The 17,067-nt window shown below is 48.2% G+C and overlaps 2 pseudogenes; both read right to left on the bottom strand.

Moving 5' to 3' along the window:
- Positions 1–349: 349 nt before the first annotated feature.
- LOC135568617 (ATP-binding cassette sub-family C member 9-like) lies at positions 350–4,961 on the bottom strand (annotated as a pseudogene).
- Positions 4,962–5,522: 561 nt separating this feature from the next.
- LOC135568618 (ATP-binding cassette sub-family C member 9-like) overlaps positions 5,523–17,067 on the bottom strand; it is a 32,703-nt pseudogene continuing 21,158 nt past the window's right edge.

Below are 17,067 nucleotides of genomic sequence, written 5' to 3'. Positions count from 1 at the left end.
GAGAGAGACAGATAAGATAGTTAGAAGAGAGAGAGAGAGACAGATAAGATAGTTAGAGAGAGAGAGAGACAGATAAGATAGTTAGAGAGAGAGAGACAGATAAGATAGTTAGAAATTAGATAAGATAGTTAGAGAAGACAGATAAGATAGTTAGAGAGAGACAGATAAGATAGTTAGAAATTTGAAGTTGTGAATTCAACACAGCATTTCTTCTAATTGTGCAGCTCAGTGTGATAAGAAACCAGGGAGTATTGTGTTGAATACTCAGTAAGATACCATTAGTATGACAATAGTCCCATATCTTATTAATAATGTCATGGTTGAATCATGGACATGAATGTTCTCTCACCGTTCTGACCTCAACCAGCGGTTGGCAGCAGAGGAACAGGTAGGCTGTGTTGTTGGTATCTGTCAGCTCCAGCATCTTCTGCTTGAATCGAGATTCATGTCTGAAGAACAAATGGAAAATAAATATAGCTAATACCTACCAGATTATTTCCCATGTGACCAGGTTTGAACCCGGCGTCTAGACTGTGTTCGTCCGCACGTCTCCAGGTCCCAGTCCTGGTTATGGTTCATAGAACCACCTCCGTTAGACAAACACTGAAGTGGGATTGTTTCAGGACTGGACTATGGTGCCTGATGATGGGAGTTGGACCATGGCTGCTACATAGCTAAGTGACATCTAACATTGGGCCAAGAGAGAAAGAGAGAGAAGCCACAGTGCTGCCAAGATGAGGAAGTCTTCAGGGAGGAAGAGGCTGTCTGAGGGGTAGTAACCGTGTGAGCTGTTTACTGTTGGATTACCACCATTCTGGGGAAAAGGAGGAATGTTCGTGAACTGTTTGGAGTGGGATTCATGTCATTCTGGATCAAGAGAAAGATTTGGGTTTGTGATGTCCTCCTTCCTCCATGAATGAATGGTTCTGGATGGGTTGGAAGACCTCTAGATGGGATTCAAGTTGTTCACACTAATATTACATATACGCAAAGGAATTAACCTCCAGTGTCAACAAATCCACCACTTTGTTTCGAGGTTTCGGATCGCTAAGTACAGTGTCACTGCCTTCTAAAACCTATAAGTGCTTCTTGAGTATGTTGTGTAACGATGCTCTGGGTGAAATTTCCCTCTGTCACACGTGTGTGTGTGTGCGTGTGTGTGTGTGTGCCTGTGTGTGTGCATGTGTGTGTGTATGGTACACTGGCCTGAATGCTCGGATGGTGGTGAGTCCTCTGCAGTCTCAGAAGTGGCAGAGCAGAGGAAGCTGGGTGGAGTCATCTAAGTCCTGAAGGTCCCTGAGAGAAAATGAAGAAAAAGTCTGGACAATGTGGAAACAGAGACGAAAAGCATAGTATAAATGACAGCACCAGGTAGTCCCTGACAGAGAGACAGATAAGATAGTTTGAGGAGAGAGAGAATTTGAAGTTGTGATGCTGTTGTGATACTGTAAAGGAAACTACATTGAGCTGAAATGGACCAGGTCTGCCCAGTGAACTCACTTTGAGGCGACCGGAAGTACTTCTGTATAAAGTAAAGAAGGACACAGCCAGAGGAATCAGAGCGATGAGGAAGCTTGGGGTGACGAAGCAGCTGAAGCCCGATAGCTGACAGGCAAAGCAGAGTGGAGCGGGTCAAAGACTCCCAGGAGCAGGAGGGATGCTGGAAAGGGATAGAGGAGGGAGAGAGGGGAGGAGAGAGAGAGGGAGAGGGGGAGAGAGGGGGAGAGGGAGAGGATAGGAGGAAAGAAAGAGAGGGGGAGGAGAGAGGGGGAGAGAGAGAGGGGGAGAGAGAGATGGGGAGAGAGGCGAGGGGAGAGAGAGAGGGGAGAGAGAGAGAGGGAGGGGGGATAGAGAGGGGAGAGAGGGAGAGGGGGGAGAGAGAGGGGGAGAGAGGGGGGATAGAGAGAGAGAGAGAGGGAGAGAGAGGGAGAGAGAGAGAGGGGGAGGAAGAGAGGTAGAGAGAGAGAGAGAGGGAGAGAAGGGAGAGAGAGGGGGAGAGAGAGGGGAGATAGAGAGGGGGTAGAGAGAGAGAGGGGAGATAGAGAGAGGGGGAGAGAGAGAGAGAAGGGGGGATAGAAAGAGAAAGGGGGGTAGAGAGAGAGGGGGCAGGGGGAGAGAGGGGGATATAGAGAGAGGGGGGATAGAGAGAGAGAGAGGGGATAGAGAGAGAGAGAGAGAGAGAGAGAGGGGGATAGAGAGAGAGAGAGAGGGGAGAGAGAGAGGATAGAGAGAGAGAGAGAGGGGGATAGAGAGAGATGGGGAGAGAGAGAGAGAGGGAGAGAGGGAGATAGAGAGAGAGGGGGGAGAGAGAGAAGGGGAGATAGAGAGGGGGTAGAGAGATAGAGAGAGAGGGAGAGAGAGAGAGAGAGAGGGGGGGATAGAGAGAGGGGGAGAGTAGAGAGAGAGAGGGGGGCAGAGGGGAGAGAGGGGGATATAGAGAGAGGGGGGAGAGAGGGGGATAGAGAGAGAGAGAGGGGGGATAGAGAGAGAGAGCAAGAGGAAGAGAGGGGGGATAGAGAGAAGGGGATAGAGAAGAGAGGGGATAAGAGGAGGAGAGAGAGAGGGGGGGATGAGAGAGAGAGAGGGGGATAAAGAGAGAGGGATAGAGAGAGGGGGATAGAGAGAGAGAAGAGAGAGGGGGATAGAGAGAGAGAGAGAGGGGGATAGGAGAAAGAGGGGGATAGAGAGAGAGGAGGAGTAGAGAGAGAGGAGGGGGATAGAGAGAGAGGGGGGGATAGAGAGAGAGGGGGATAAAGAGATGGGGGGGATAGAGAGAGAGAGGATAGAGAGAGAGAGAGAGGGGGATAGAGAGAGGGAGGGGGATAGAGAGAGAGAGAGATAGAGAGAGAGGGAGGAGATAGAGAGATAGGAGGGGGAGGGAGGAGATAGATAGAGAGAGGGGGATAGACAGAGATAGAGGGGGAGAGAGAGGGAGAGATAGAGAGAGGGGGGATAGAGAGAGAGGGGGGAGATAGAGAGAGAGGGGGATAGAGAGAGAGGAGGAGATAGTATCATGTCAGTGCCACATTTCTGACCTACGCTCTGGACCTCAATGTCGTCCTCTTTAACGATCTGAGGTCACCTGAGGGACGTAATATAATGACGTGGGACATTGACTCATCTCAACAATGGACTAATTCTGACGCCTGCAAATGACTGACAAACTGTTAATATTTGTGTGAGCTGTAATCTTAAGGCCACTCAGGGCAAAGCCCAGCTGGAGAGCAGCACTGGAGTCTGTCCAATCACACCATGGCCAAAGACAGATCCTTCATCAGACAGCTTCATGAGTAGAGGATTCCCACAGTACTCATTTAACAGTTTGGCATTTGGTGGTCGCTCTTATCCCAGAGCGACTTACAGGAGAAATGAGGGTTTAGTGCCTGCTCATTGGCACATCGACAGATTGTTCACCTAGTCGGATGTGGATTTGAACCAGCGACCATTTGGTTACTGTCCCAACACTCTTAACCACTAGGTACTTTACCTAGTACTCCTGACTGAAATAAGTCAACAGATCAATCTACTGAGGGTGAACATCCTTTTCAGAATCACCTGATCTATGATGTTGGTGTCAGCTGAGAAACGATTCAGGATCTGGCCCAAAGGGGTCACGTCAAAGAACCTGAGAAGAGATTCAAAATATATATTATTTCAAATATTAGTCTGAAAAATATATAAAATGTGATTTAAAAAAAAATAATAAATTATTCAACACATTCTTTCTGGTTCAACTATTCAGTTCCCTTCTATTTCAACACGGATGATGTCATAAAGAGTATAAGAATCTGTAGGTGAGGTGTGTCGTGGGTACCTGATAGGTGAGGTGTGTCGTGGTACCTGATAGGTGAGGTGTGTCGTGGTACCTGATAGGTGGTGTGTCGTGGTACCTGATAGGTGAGGTGTGTCGTGGTACCTGATAGGTGAGGTGTGTCGTACGTGGGTGAGGTGTGTCGTGGGTACGTGATGAGTGTGGTGTGTGTGGGTTGATAGGTGAGGGTGTGTTAGTACGTGATAGGTGAGGTGTGTCGTGGGTATCTGATAGGTGAGGTGTGTCGTGGGTACCTGATAGGTGAGGTGTGTCGTGGGTACCCTGATAGGTGAGGTGTGTCGTGGGTATCTGATAGGTGAGGTGTGTCGTGAGTACCTGATGGGTGAGGTGTGTTGTGGGTACCTGATAGGTGAGGTGTGTCGAGGTACCTGATAGGTGAGGTGTGTTGTGGGTACCTGATGGGTGAGGGTGTCGTGGGTACCTGATAGGTGAGGTGTGTCGTGAGTACCTGATGGGTGAGGTGTGTCGTGGATACCTGATAGGTGAGGTGTGTCGTGGGTACCTGATAGGTGAGGTGTGTCGTGGGTATCTGATAGGTGAGGTGTGTCGTGGGTATCTGATAGGTGAGGGTGTGTCGTGGGTACCTGATAGGTGAGGTGTGGGTATCTGATAGGTGAGGTGTGTCGTGGGTATCTGATAGGTGAGGGTGTGTCGTGGGTATCTGATAGGTGAGGTGTGTCGTGGGTATCTGATAGGTGAGGTGTGTCGTGGGTATCTGATAGGTGAGGTGTGTCGTGGGTATCTGATAGGTGAGGTGTGTCGTGGGTACCTGGTAGGTGAGGTGTGTCGTGGGTATCTGATAGGTGAGTGTGTCGTGGGTACCTGATAGGTGTGGTGGATGATCTTGTTGAGCAGGTTACCTGATAGGTGAGGTTGGTGGGTATCTGATAGGTGAGGTGGTACGTGGGATCTTGTTGTGGTGGGTATCTGATACAGGTGCTAGCTACCTGGAGGTGTGTCGTGGCAGCAGGTATCAGATAGGTGAGGAACTGATAGGTGACGTGGGTATCCACAGTCTGATAGAGGTGTGTGATCAGATCTGATAGGTGAGGGCTATCCCGTGGGTATCATAGTGAAGTGTGCCAGGCAGACCAGCGTGGATGATGATAGCAACCACCCAGGAACACATAGTCAGAGAGTGAGGCAGACCAGCCTAGTAACCACACAATACACCACAAAGACACATAGTAGGAGTCAGGCAGATCAGCCTAGTAATCACATAACACACCACAAAGACACATAGTAGGAGTCAGGCAGACCAGCCTAGTAATCACATAACACACCACAAAGACACATAGTAGGAGTCAGGCAGACCAGCCTAGTAACCACACAATACACCACAAAGACACATAGTAGGAGTCAGGCAGACCAGCCTAGTAACCACATAATACACCACAAAGACACATAGTAGGAGTCAGGCAGACCAGCCTAGTAATCACATAACACACCACAAAGACACATAGTAGGAGTCAGGCTGACCAGCCTAGTAACCACATAATACACCACAAAGACACATAGTAGGAGTCAGGCTGACCAGCCTAGTAATCACATAATACACCACAAAGAAAGTAGAGTCAGGCTGACCAGCCTAGTAATCACATTATACACCACAAAGACACATTCGGTCAGATATCAGGATTTCAACAGGCCTTACTCACTTCCACTAACACTGAGTACTGGTTGTGAAAGGTGTTCATATCTCACCGCTGAGTTTGTCGATTGGAGAAGACAGCTGCTGCAGAGTCATTGACAAAGTCTCTTGTAACATTTCCAAAGTCTGGGGCATATCCATGAGCATCGTCATTAGCAGTCCCATTGACTGGGCCATCGCCATTAGCAGTCCCATTGACTGGGACATTGCCTTTAGAAGTCCATTCGGCCAGCCAGTAGTCGATGGCGACCATGGACGAGTGTTTCAGCAGCTTGGAGAAGACCATGAGGAAGACCATGAGGAAGCCACCAGAGGACAGGTACTGCCAGCACCCACCCTCCACGGGATCTTAGAGCGCCGACTGGTGGTCGTCGACATGTTGTCGTCCTCTTCCTCCTCCTCTTCCTCCTCTGTCAGGGACGAGAGAAGGAGTGATTATTGCCATATGTCGTAACAGAACTTAACTGTATGAGATACAGTGTTTGACAATGCATTTCACCTTCTTCGTCATCGTCGACCTGGTTCTTGGCCTCTCTGGAGTAGAAAGCTCTTCTCAGGGTCTTCCTCTCCAGAGCAGTCTGACAGTTATCAATCTCAGTGTCCTGCAGTACAGATACAACTGTTGTTAGGTTGGTTGGCAGGTAAATTAGCTACACTACACATTACAGAGCAGAGGAGGCTGGTGGGAGGAGTTATCGGAGGACAGGCTCATTGTAATGGCTGGAATAAATGCAATGGTCAAACACGTTGTTTCCATGTGTTGGCTCCGTTCCATTAATTCCATACCAGCCTTTACAATGAGCTCCTACACGTCCTCCTATAACTCCACCCACCAGCCTCCTCTGTTACAGACCGTCTGTCAGTAGGAGAGTAAAAGAAGTGAATATGACCTTCTCTAGTTCCTGGTCCTGTCTGTTCATCAGGGTCTTCCAGTGTTCATACAGCTCTACATCATGAGTCTGAATGTCCTTCAGAGTGCCTTCCCCTCAGCACTGAGCCATCCTTCATGGCTATGATCTGGGACACAGAGAGAACCGTGTAAAAATCAGGACCCTTATAAACAAACCGTCTCAGGGTAGGAATGCTGATCTAGGATCAGGTCCCCCGCCCGTCCGTGTCATACTCTTTATTATGATCGAAAGGAAAAACTGATCCTGTATCAGCAGCATTCCTACTCTAAGATGCTTTATGAATACAGACCCAGTGCAAACGGTAGAGAGGAATCCACAGCAGACTGTTGAGATGCTCACCCAGTCAGCGTGGATGAGGTACTGCAGTTTGTGTGTGACCAGGACCACGGTGCGTTTATCATCCTGTAGGAACCAGGATGCCCTCCTGCATCAGGTGGTCACTCAGGTGGATGTCCAGCGCTGAGAACGGTCATCCTGAGGGTTAAGGTCAGAGATCAGGGTCAGAGACAACATGGACGATCCAATCAGATCAGAGCGTATCGGAGTGAAAGACTGTGGATTCAATTATGTTTTTTTAACAGGAGATCATCCTTTATTCATATTAAGTCACAGCACGTTTAATTCACAGGTCTCAGATGACCTCAGGACATACAGTCAATCAAACCTAGTTCCCAGAGGACCCCCGGAACCTGAATAAACACCAATGTATTACCCTAGGATGACTTAGTCTTTATACTGTACAGCACTGAGACACGTAAACAGTCCTGAGGGCAGAAGGTCTGAGATCATCAGACACAGCATGATAGACACCTCATTAGGAGACAAGACGTCTAAAGACGTACTTAGCTAATAGATGTGGCTTCTAGCTGGGTGTTCACTCTGCAGTCCCACTGTGTATTAATACAGCACTTTAGAGTGCGATTTCCTTATTTGTCAGTGTGAGCTGAGCTACGTATGGAGGAACGTGCCGGTCCTATCCCGACAGCCAGAGAGGCTGTATCAGGGGCGGAGGTTACACATCTAATTAACAGTTGCCACAAGGAATGATGTGGGAACACAAACAGATGAGGACATCACACAGGAGTAGGAAGAAATGGGATGTAGATGTACATAGAGTTGTCTGTAGCAGCGAGAGACGGGAAAGTGTGTGTGTGTACGTGTGTGTGTGTACGTGTGTACGTGCGTGTGTGTGTGTACGTGTGTGTGTGCGTGCGTGTGATTGTGTGTACGTGTGTGTGTGTGTGTACGTGTGTGTGTGATTGTGTGTACGTGTGTGTGTGTGATTGTGTGTACGTGTGTGATTGTGTGTACGTGTGTGTGTGTGTACGTGTGTAAGTGTGTATATGGCTAGTCAGGCCAGATGGCAGAGCAGAGGGATAGTCAGGCCAGATGGCAGAGCAGAGGGATGCCGGTAAACGACATGACAACTCTTGTCAGCAGTATGGTATGGTTACAAGAGAGGCCTGCGGACAGAGATCCATCCCACCTGCTGCTCCTCCCGTTCCCATACAGAGGGAGGCTGGCTGGCCCTCCCTGGATCTCCCCTGGCTGCCTCTGAAATCACACCCTATTCCCGATATAGTTCATCCTTACTCACACACTGTCCCAAAAGCAGTGTACTGTTTAGGGAATAGAAAAGGGTGTCCCTGTCTTTGGCTCTATTTGGCTCTCCCTGGAACACCTAGAGAACACCCTAGAACACCTAGAGAACACCCTAGAACACATAGAGAACAGCCTAAAACACATAGAGAACACCCTAAAACACATAGAGAACACCCTAGAACACCTATATAACACCCCAAAACACATAGAAAACATCCTAGAACACATAGAGAACACCCTAGAACACCTAGATAACACACAATAACACATAGAGAACACCCTAGAATACCTAGAGAACACCCTAAAACACCTAGAGAAAACACCCTAAAACACCATAGAAAACCCAGAGAACACCCGAGAACACAGAAAACAATGTGGAATACCTGGAGAACACCCTAGTACACCCTAGAACACCTAGAGAACACCCTAGAACACCTAGAGAACACCCTAGTACACCCTAGAACACCTAGAGAACACCCTAGAACACAACAAGAACACCCTAGAACACAACGAGAACACTCTAGAACACCCTAGAACAACTAGAGAACACCCTAGAACACATAGAGAACACCCTAGAACACAAAGAGAACACTCTAGAACACCCTGGCTCTGTCTGACTATTCTGAGAAGGCATCCTTGAGGGAGAGCTTCCAGCCTCTTCCAGTGAACTCAACAGGAAATGGATCTTCTATTGAAGTCAATAGATAAAGCACTTTATCATTCATTGACTCACCAGGAAGACGATGTTGGTGTTCTGGTAGAGAGCCCGAGCCACACATATCCTCTGTCTCTGGCCTCCACTCAGGTTGATCCCCTGGGAGAAAAACACACTGTTAAGAAGAGTAGCCAGGTACACAAGGAATCGGACACAAATCACTGTTCACTACTAGTTCTTGGTATAATATGTCATTGTGTCTGAGGTAAGAGATGGGGCTTGTGCTTAAAAAGATGAGAATAGACAGTGATAAAAAACCACAATAATACTGAGGTGATTATAATAATGTAATAATTTAGCCAGTGTTTCAGTACCCTCTCTCCGATCTCCGTCTGGTCTCCGAAGGGCAGGAGGTCTACATCAGGCTGCAGGAGCAGGCGTCAATCACAGTCTTGTATCTGAGACACACAGCAGGGCATCAGACTGACAACACCCTCTATTAAGACACAGTTAGAAACATGGCTGCCTTGGAAACTAAGGGATTCAACAGCACAGGAAAACAGTCGTCATTAGAGAAGAGATATAAGCCAGCATCAGCCTCAAGAAGCATCAAGAGTGATAGCAATCTGATGGACCATCTAATTAGTGTCATTAAAAGTACATCTCAGCTGATGCATGACCAAGTGAATTAACCAAACACAAACATTGGTCTAGTCTTAATTACATTGATGAATGGTGTTGAGGAGCAGCAGATAATACAGTAGAGAAGAGTACAGTAGAGTAGAGTACAGTAGAGTACAGTAGAGTACAGTCGAGTAGAGTACAGAAGAGTACAGTAGAGTACAGTACAGTAGAGTACAGTAGAGTAGAATACAGTAGAGTACAGTAGAGAAGAGTACAGTAGAGTACAGTCGAGTAGAATACAGTAGAGTACAGTACAGTAGAGTACAGTCGAGTAGAGTACAGAAGAGTACAGTAGAGTACAGTACAGTAGAGTACAGTCGAGTAGAGTACAGTAGAGTACAGTACAGTAGAGTACAGTAGAGTACAGTACAGTAGAGTAGAGTACAGTAGAGTAGGGTAGAGTAGAGTACAGTAGAGTAGAGTACAGCAGAGTACAGTAGAGTAGAGTAGGGTAGAGTAGAGTACAGTACAGTAGAGTAGGTTAGAGTACAGTACAGTAGAGTAGAGTAGGTTAGAGTAGAGGAGAGTAGGTTAGAGTAGAGTAGAGTAGGTTAGAGTACAGTAGAGTACAGTAGGGTAGAGTACAGTAGAGTACAGTAGAGTAGAGTACAGTCGAGTAGAGTACAGTAGAGTACAGTACAGTAGAGTACAGTCGAGTAGAGTACAGCAGAGTACAGTACAGTAGAGTAGAGTACAGTACAGTAGAGTAGAGTACAGTAGAGTAGGGTAGAGTAGAGTACAGTAGAGTAGAGTAGAGTAGGGTAGAGTAGAGTACAGTACAGTAGAGTAGGTTAGAGTACAGTACAGTAGAGTAGAGTAGGTTAGAGTAGAGTAGGTTAGAGTAGGGTACAGTAGAGTAGGGTACAGTAAAGTAGGGTAGAGTAGAGTACAGTAGGATAGAGTAGAGTACAGTAGAGTACAGTAGAGTAGAGTAGGGTACAGTAAAGTAGGAGTAGAGTAGAGTACAGTACAGTAGAGTAGGTTAGAGTATAGTAGGTTAGAGTAGAGTAGAGGAGAGTACAGCAGAGTAGGTTAGAGTACAGTACAGTACAGTAGGTAAGAGTACAGTACAGTACAGTAAAGTAGGTTAGAGTAGAGTAGAGTAGAGTACAGTAGAGTAGTTAGAGTACAGTACAGTAGGTTAGAGTAGAGTCGAGTAGAGTACAGTACAGTAGGTTAGAGTAGAGTACAGTACAGTACAGTAGGTTAGAGTAGAGTAGGTTAGAGTAGAGAAGTGTAGAGTAGAGGAGAGTACAGTACAGTAGGTTAGAGTACAGTACAGTACAGTACAGTAGCTTAGAGTACAGTACAGTACAGTAGGTTAGAGTAGAGTAGAGTACAGTACAGTAGAGTAGGTTAGAGTACAGTACAGTACAGTAGAGTGGAGTACAGTACAGTAGAGTAGAGTACAGCAGAGTAGAGTTAGAGTAGAGTAGAGTAGGTTAGAGTAGAGTACAGTAGAGTAGGGTACAGTAAAGTAGGGTAGAGTAGAGTAGAGTACAGTAGGGTAGAGTAGAGTACAGTAGAGTACAGTACAGTAGAGTAGGGTAGAGTACAGTACAGTAGAGTAGATTAGAGTACAGTACAGTACAGTAGAGTAGGTTAGAGTAGAGTAGAGGAGAGTACAGCACAGTAGGTTAGAGTAGAGTACAGTAGAGTAGGGTACAGTAAAGTAGGGTAGAGTAGAGTACAGTAGAGTACAGTACAGTAGAGTTGGTTAGAGTACAGTACAGTACAGTACAGTACAGTACAGTAGATTAGAGTAGGTTAGAGTAGAGTAGAGGAGACTACAGCAGAGTAGGTTAGAGTAGAGTACAGTAGAGTACAGTACAGTACAGTAAAGTAGGGTAAGTAGAGTAGGAGAGGGAGAGTACAGTACAGTAGGTTAGAGAGCAGTACAGTACAGTACAGTAGAGTAGGTTAGAGTAGAGTAGAGTAGAGGAGAGTACAGTAGAGTAGGTTAGAGTAGAGTACAGTACAGTACAATAGAGTAGGTTAGAGTAGAGTAGAGTAGAGAGTACAGTAGAGTAGTTAGAGTACAGTACAGTAAGTTAGAGTAGAGTACAGTACAGTAGGTTAGAGTAGAGTCGAGTAGAGTACAGTACAGTAGGTTAGAGTAGAGTACAGTACAGTACAGTAGGTTAGAGTAGAGTCGAGCAGAGTACAGTACAGTAGGTTAGAGTAGAGTACAGTACAGTACAGTAGGTTAGAGTAGAGTAGGTTAGAGTAGAGTAGAGGAGAGTACAGTAGAGTAGGTTAGAGTACAGTACAGTACAGTACAGTATGTTAGAGTAGAGTAGAGTAGAGAAGTGTAGAGTAGAGGCAAGTACAGTACAGTAGATTAGGGTAGAGTAGAGTACAGTATAGTAAAGTAGAGTAGAGGAGAGGAGATGAGAGTAGAGTAGAGTAGCTTAGAGTACAGTACAGTACAGTACAGTAGGTTAGAGTAGAGTTAAAAGTAGAGTAGAGGAGAGAGTACAGTAAAGTAGAATAGAGTGGAGTAGAGGACAGTACAGTAAAGTAGAGAGTAGAGTGGAGTAAAGTAGAGTAGGGTAGAGTATGGTAGAGTAGAGAGTGGTGTTTTACCTCTGTTTGTTGAAGGGACTGCCAAACGTGATGTTATCCTCCACGGTGGCATTCAGCAGCCAAGACTTCTGGGTAGCGTAGCCCACAGAGTACCTGTTCTTACTGAGGCATTATGGGAAATGGAGGCAGAAGAGAGAGAGCTCAAACTACAAACATGGAGGTAGGGGAGGGGTAATCTTTGAGACGTCAACATTGAGGCACATCAAGCGGTGAGTGGGGGAAGTGGGTTTAGGTTTCTAACACAGGTTAATGATGAGCTGGAAGAGTTGAACCAAAATAACAACAATGTGCTGGGAGTCCAGTTTGTTGATCTTGTTGGATGTGCAGCAGAACTACCCAAAGAACTACCCAAAGGATATGCTTGAGGATAAGAGCATTATGTATCTGAAGGCACAGTGCTTTGTGTACCATTGTGTACCAGTGTTCCCACCACCATATGTTATATGCCACCATATGCCTTAGCTGTTATTAATGGCTGAGTAATTGTACGATATAAGAGAAAGAGAGAATGAAGACGTTAGCTATGGGTCATGCACACTAACCAGGATGTTGGTCTCTTTGTGTACTGTATTCCTATTGTCTCCTGTTGAAAACATACTGTGGAGGTGAATCCACAGTGTCAAAATATATCTCTATCCCTTTAACTGCCTTTTCAGTCAGTAACTTCTGACCCAGACTCCCAGCATGGAAGCACACAAACACTCCACGACTCACTCACGACTCACCCACGACCAGCTAGTAACAACTCAATGATCACCATGACTGAGGAATGGAGGGGTTGAGGAGGATATAGGGAATGATGGCAGGGGAAGGAGGGATTGAGGGAGGGATATAGGGAATGATGGCAGGGGAATGGAGGGTTGAGGGAGGGATATAGGGAATGATGGCAGGGGAATGGAGGGGTTGAGGGAGGGATATAGGGAATGATGGCAGGGGAATGGAGGGGTTGAGGGGAGGATATAGGAATGATGGCAGGAATGGAGGGATTGAGGGAGGATATAGGAATGATGGCAGGGAATGGAGGGGTTGAGGGAGGGATATAGGGAATGATGGCAGGGAATGGAGGAACTGAGGAGGGATAAAGGGAATGATGGCAGGGGAATGGAGGAACTGAGGAGGGATAAAGGGAATGATGGCAGGGGAATGGAGGGGTTGAGGGAGGGATATAGGAATGATGGCAGGGGAATGGAGGGGTTGGGGAGGATATAGGGAATGATGGCAGGGAATGGAGGGGTTGAGGGAGGGATATAGGAATGATGGCAGGGAATGGAGGGATTGAGGAGGATATAGGGAATGATGGCAGGGGAATGGAGGGGTTGAGGGAGGGATATAGGAATGATGGCAGGGGAATGGAGGGGTTGAGGGAGGGATATAGGGAATGATGGCAGGGAATGGAGGGATTGAGGAATGATGGCAGGAACGGAGGGTTGAGGGAGGGATATAGGGAATGATGGCAGGGGAAGGAGGGATTGAGGAGGGATAGGGAATGATGGCAGGGGAATGGAGGGGTTGAGGAGGGATAAAGGGAATGATGGCAGGGAATGTAGGGGTTGAGGGAGGGATATAGGAATGATGGCAGGGAATGGAGGGGTTGAGGAGGGATATAGGGAATGATGGCAGGGAATGGAGGGATTGAGGAGGAATAGGAATGATGGCAGGGGAAGGGAGGGATTGAGGGAGGATATAGGAATGATGGCAGGGAAGGAGGGATCAGGAGGATATAGGGAATGATGGCAGGGAAGGAGGATATAGGAATGATGGCAGGGGAATGGAGGGGTTGAGGAGGATAAAGGGAATGATGGCAGGGGAATGGAGGGGTTGAGGAGGGATAAAGGGAATGATGGCAGGGGAATGGAGGTTGAGGGAGGATATAGGAATGATGGCAGGGAATGGAGGGTTGGGGGAGGGATATAGGGAATGATGGCAGGAAGGAGGGATTGAGGAGGGATATAGGAATGATGGCAGGGGAAGGAGGCATTGAGGGATTGAGGGAGGATATAGGGGAATGATGGCAGGAATGGAGGGATTGAGGGAGGGATATAGGGAATGATGGCATGGGAAGTGGATTGAGAGGTTGAGGGAGGGATATAGGGAATGATGGCAGGGCAATGGAGGGATTGGGGGAGGATATAGGGAATGATGGCAGGGGAATGGAGGGATTGAGGGAGGGATATAGGAATGATGGCAGGGGAATGGAGGGGATTGAGGGGAGGAGGGATAGGGAATGATGGCAGGGAAGGGAGGGATTGAGGAGGATAGGGAATGATGGCAGGGGAATGGAGGGGGTTGAGGGAGGGAGGGATAACTGAGGGAGGATAGGAATGATGGCAGGTGAATGGAGGGGTTGAGGAGGGATATAGGAATGATGGCAGGGGAATGGAGGAATTGAGGGAGGATATAGGAATGATGGCAGGGGAATGGAGGGATTGAGGGAGGGATATAGGAATGATGGCAGGGAAGGAGGGATTGAGGAGGGATAGGAATGATGGCAGGGGAAGGAGGAATTGAGGGGAGGGATATAGGGAATGATGGCAGGTGAATGGAGGAACTGAGGGAGGATATAGGAATGATGGCAGGGGAATGGAGGAATTGAGGGAGGGATAAAGGAATGATGAGGGGAAGGAGGGATTGAGGAGGGATATAGGGAATGATGGCAGGGGAATGGAGGGGTTGAGGGAGGGATATAGGGAATGATGGCAGGGAAGGAGGGATTGAGGGGGAGGGATATAGGGAATGATGGCAGGGGAATGGATTGAGGGAGGGATAGGGAATGATGGCAGGGGAAGGAGGATTGAGGAGGATATAGGGAATGATGGCAGGGATGGAGGGATTGAGGGAGGAGAGAGGATATAGGGAATGATGGCAGGGAATGGAGGGATTGGGTTGAGGGAGGGATATAGGGAATGATGGCAGGGGAATGGAGGGGTTGAGGGAGGATAAAGGAATGATGGCAGGGAATGGAGGGTTGAGGGAGGGATATAGGGAATGGCAGGGAATGGAGGGGTTGGGGAGGGATATAGGAATGATGGCAGGGGAAGGAGGGATTGAGGAGGATATAGGGAATGATGGCAGGCAATGGAGGGATTGAGGAGGATATAGGAATGATGGCAGGAAGGAGGATTGAGGGATTGAGGAGGATATAGGGAATGATGGCAGGGGAATGGAGGGATTGAGGAGGGATATAGGGAATGATGGCAGGGGGAATGGGAGGGATTGAGAGATTGAGGGAGGGATATAGGAATGATGGCAGGGCAATGGAGGATTGGGGGAGGGATATAGGGAATGATGGCAGGGGAATGGAGGGATTGAGGGAGGGATATAGGGAATGATGGCAGGGAACGGAGGGATTGAGGGATTGAGGAGGGATAGGGAATGATGGCAGGGGAATGGAGGGGTTGAGGGAGGATAGGGAATGATGGCAGGGAATGGAGGGTTGAGGAGGGATATAGGGAATGATGGCAGGGAAGGAGGAATTGAGGGAGGATATAGGGAATGATGGCAGGTGAATGGAGGAATTGAGGAGGATATAGGGAATGATGGCAGGGGAATGGAGGAATTGAGGGAGGATATAGGAATGATGGCAGGAATGGAGGGATTGAGGAGGATATAGGGAATGATGGCAGGGGAAGGAGGAATTGAGGGAGGGATATAGGAATGATGACAGGTGAATGGAGGAATTGAGGGAGGGATATAGGGAATGATGGAGGAATGGAGGAATTGAGGAGGATAAAGGAATGATGGCAGGGGAAGGAGGGATTGAGGGAGGGATATAGGAATGATGGCAGGGAATGGAGGTTGAGGGGAGGATATAGGGAATGATGGCAGGGGAAGGAGGGATTGAGGGAGGGATATAGGGAATGATGGCAGGGAATGGAGGGATTGAGGGAGGGATAGGAATGATGGCAGGAAGGAGGGATTGAGGGAGGATATAGGAATGATGGCAGGGAAAGGGAGGATTGAGGGAGGGGAGAGGGATATAGGGAATGATGGCAGGGGAATGGGAGGGATTGAGGGATTGAGGAGGGATATAGGGAATGATGGCAGGGAATGGAGGGTTGAGGAGGGATAGGGGAATGATGGCAGGGGAATGGAGGAATTGAGGAGGGATAAAGGGAATGATGGCAGGGGAAGGAGGATTGAGGGATTGAGGAGGGATATAGGAATGATGGCAGGAATGGAGGGTTGAGGGAGGGATATAGGGAATGATGGCAGGAATGGAGGAATTGAGGGAGGGATAAAGGAATGATGGCAGGGGAAGGGAGGGATTGAGGAGGGATATAGGGAATGATGGCAGGGAATGGAGGGATTGAGGGAGGATATAGGGAATGATGGCAGGGAAGGAGGGATTGAGGGAGGGATATAGGGAATGATAGCAGGGGAAGGGGGATTGAGGAGGATATAGGGAATGATGGCAGGGGGAATGGAGGGTTGAGGGAGGATATAGGGAATGATGGCAGGGGAATGGAGGAATTGAGGGAGGATAAAGGGAATGATGGCAGGGGGAGGGATTGAGGGAGGGATATAGGGAATGATGGCAGGGGGAATGGAGGGATTGAGGGAGGGATATAGGGAATGATGGCAGGGGAAGGAGGGATTGAGGGAGGGAGGGAATGATGGCAGGAAGGGGGATTGAGGGAGGGATATAGGGAATGATGGCAGGGGAAGGGAGGGATTGAGGGAAGGAGGGATAGGGAATGATGGCAGGGGAAGGAGGGATTGAGGAGGGATATAGGGAATGATGGCAGGGGAAGGAGGGATTGAGGAGGAGAGAGGATATAGGGAATGATGGCAGGAATGGAGGGAGGGATTGAGGGAGGATATAGGGAATGATGGCAGGGGAATGGAGGGGTTGAGGGAGGGATATAGGGAATGATGGCAGGGGAATGGAGGGATTGAGGGAGGGATATAGGGAATGATGGCAGGAAGGAGGGATTGAGGAGGATATAGGGAATGATGGCAGGGAAGGGGGATTGAGGGAGGATATAGGGAATGATGGCTGGGGAATAGAGGGATTGAGGGAGGATAGGGAATGATGGGGAGGATTGAGGGAAGGAGGGATAGGGAATGATGGCAGGGGAAGGGAGGGATTGAGGAAGGAGGGATATAGGGAATGATGGCAGGGAAGGGGGGATTGAGGGAGGGATGG

This window comes from Oncorhynchus nerka, unplaced genomic scaffold, assembly GCF_034236695.1.
Source record: "Oncorhynchus nerka isolate Pitt River unplaced genomic scaffold, Oner_Uvic_2.0 unplaced_scaffold_1450, whole genome shotgun sequence".
Lineage (NCBI taxonomy): Eukaryota > Metazoa > Chordata > Actinopteri > Salmoniformes > Salmonidae > Oncorhynchus > Oncorhynchus nerka.
The sequence above is the reverse complement of the archived record's forward strand: the minus strand, read 5'-3'. Positions and strand labels throughout refer to the sequence as shown.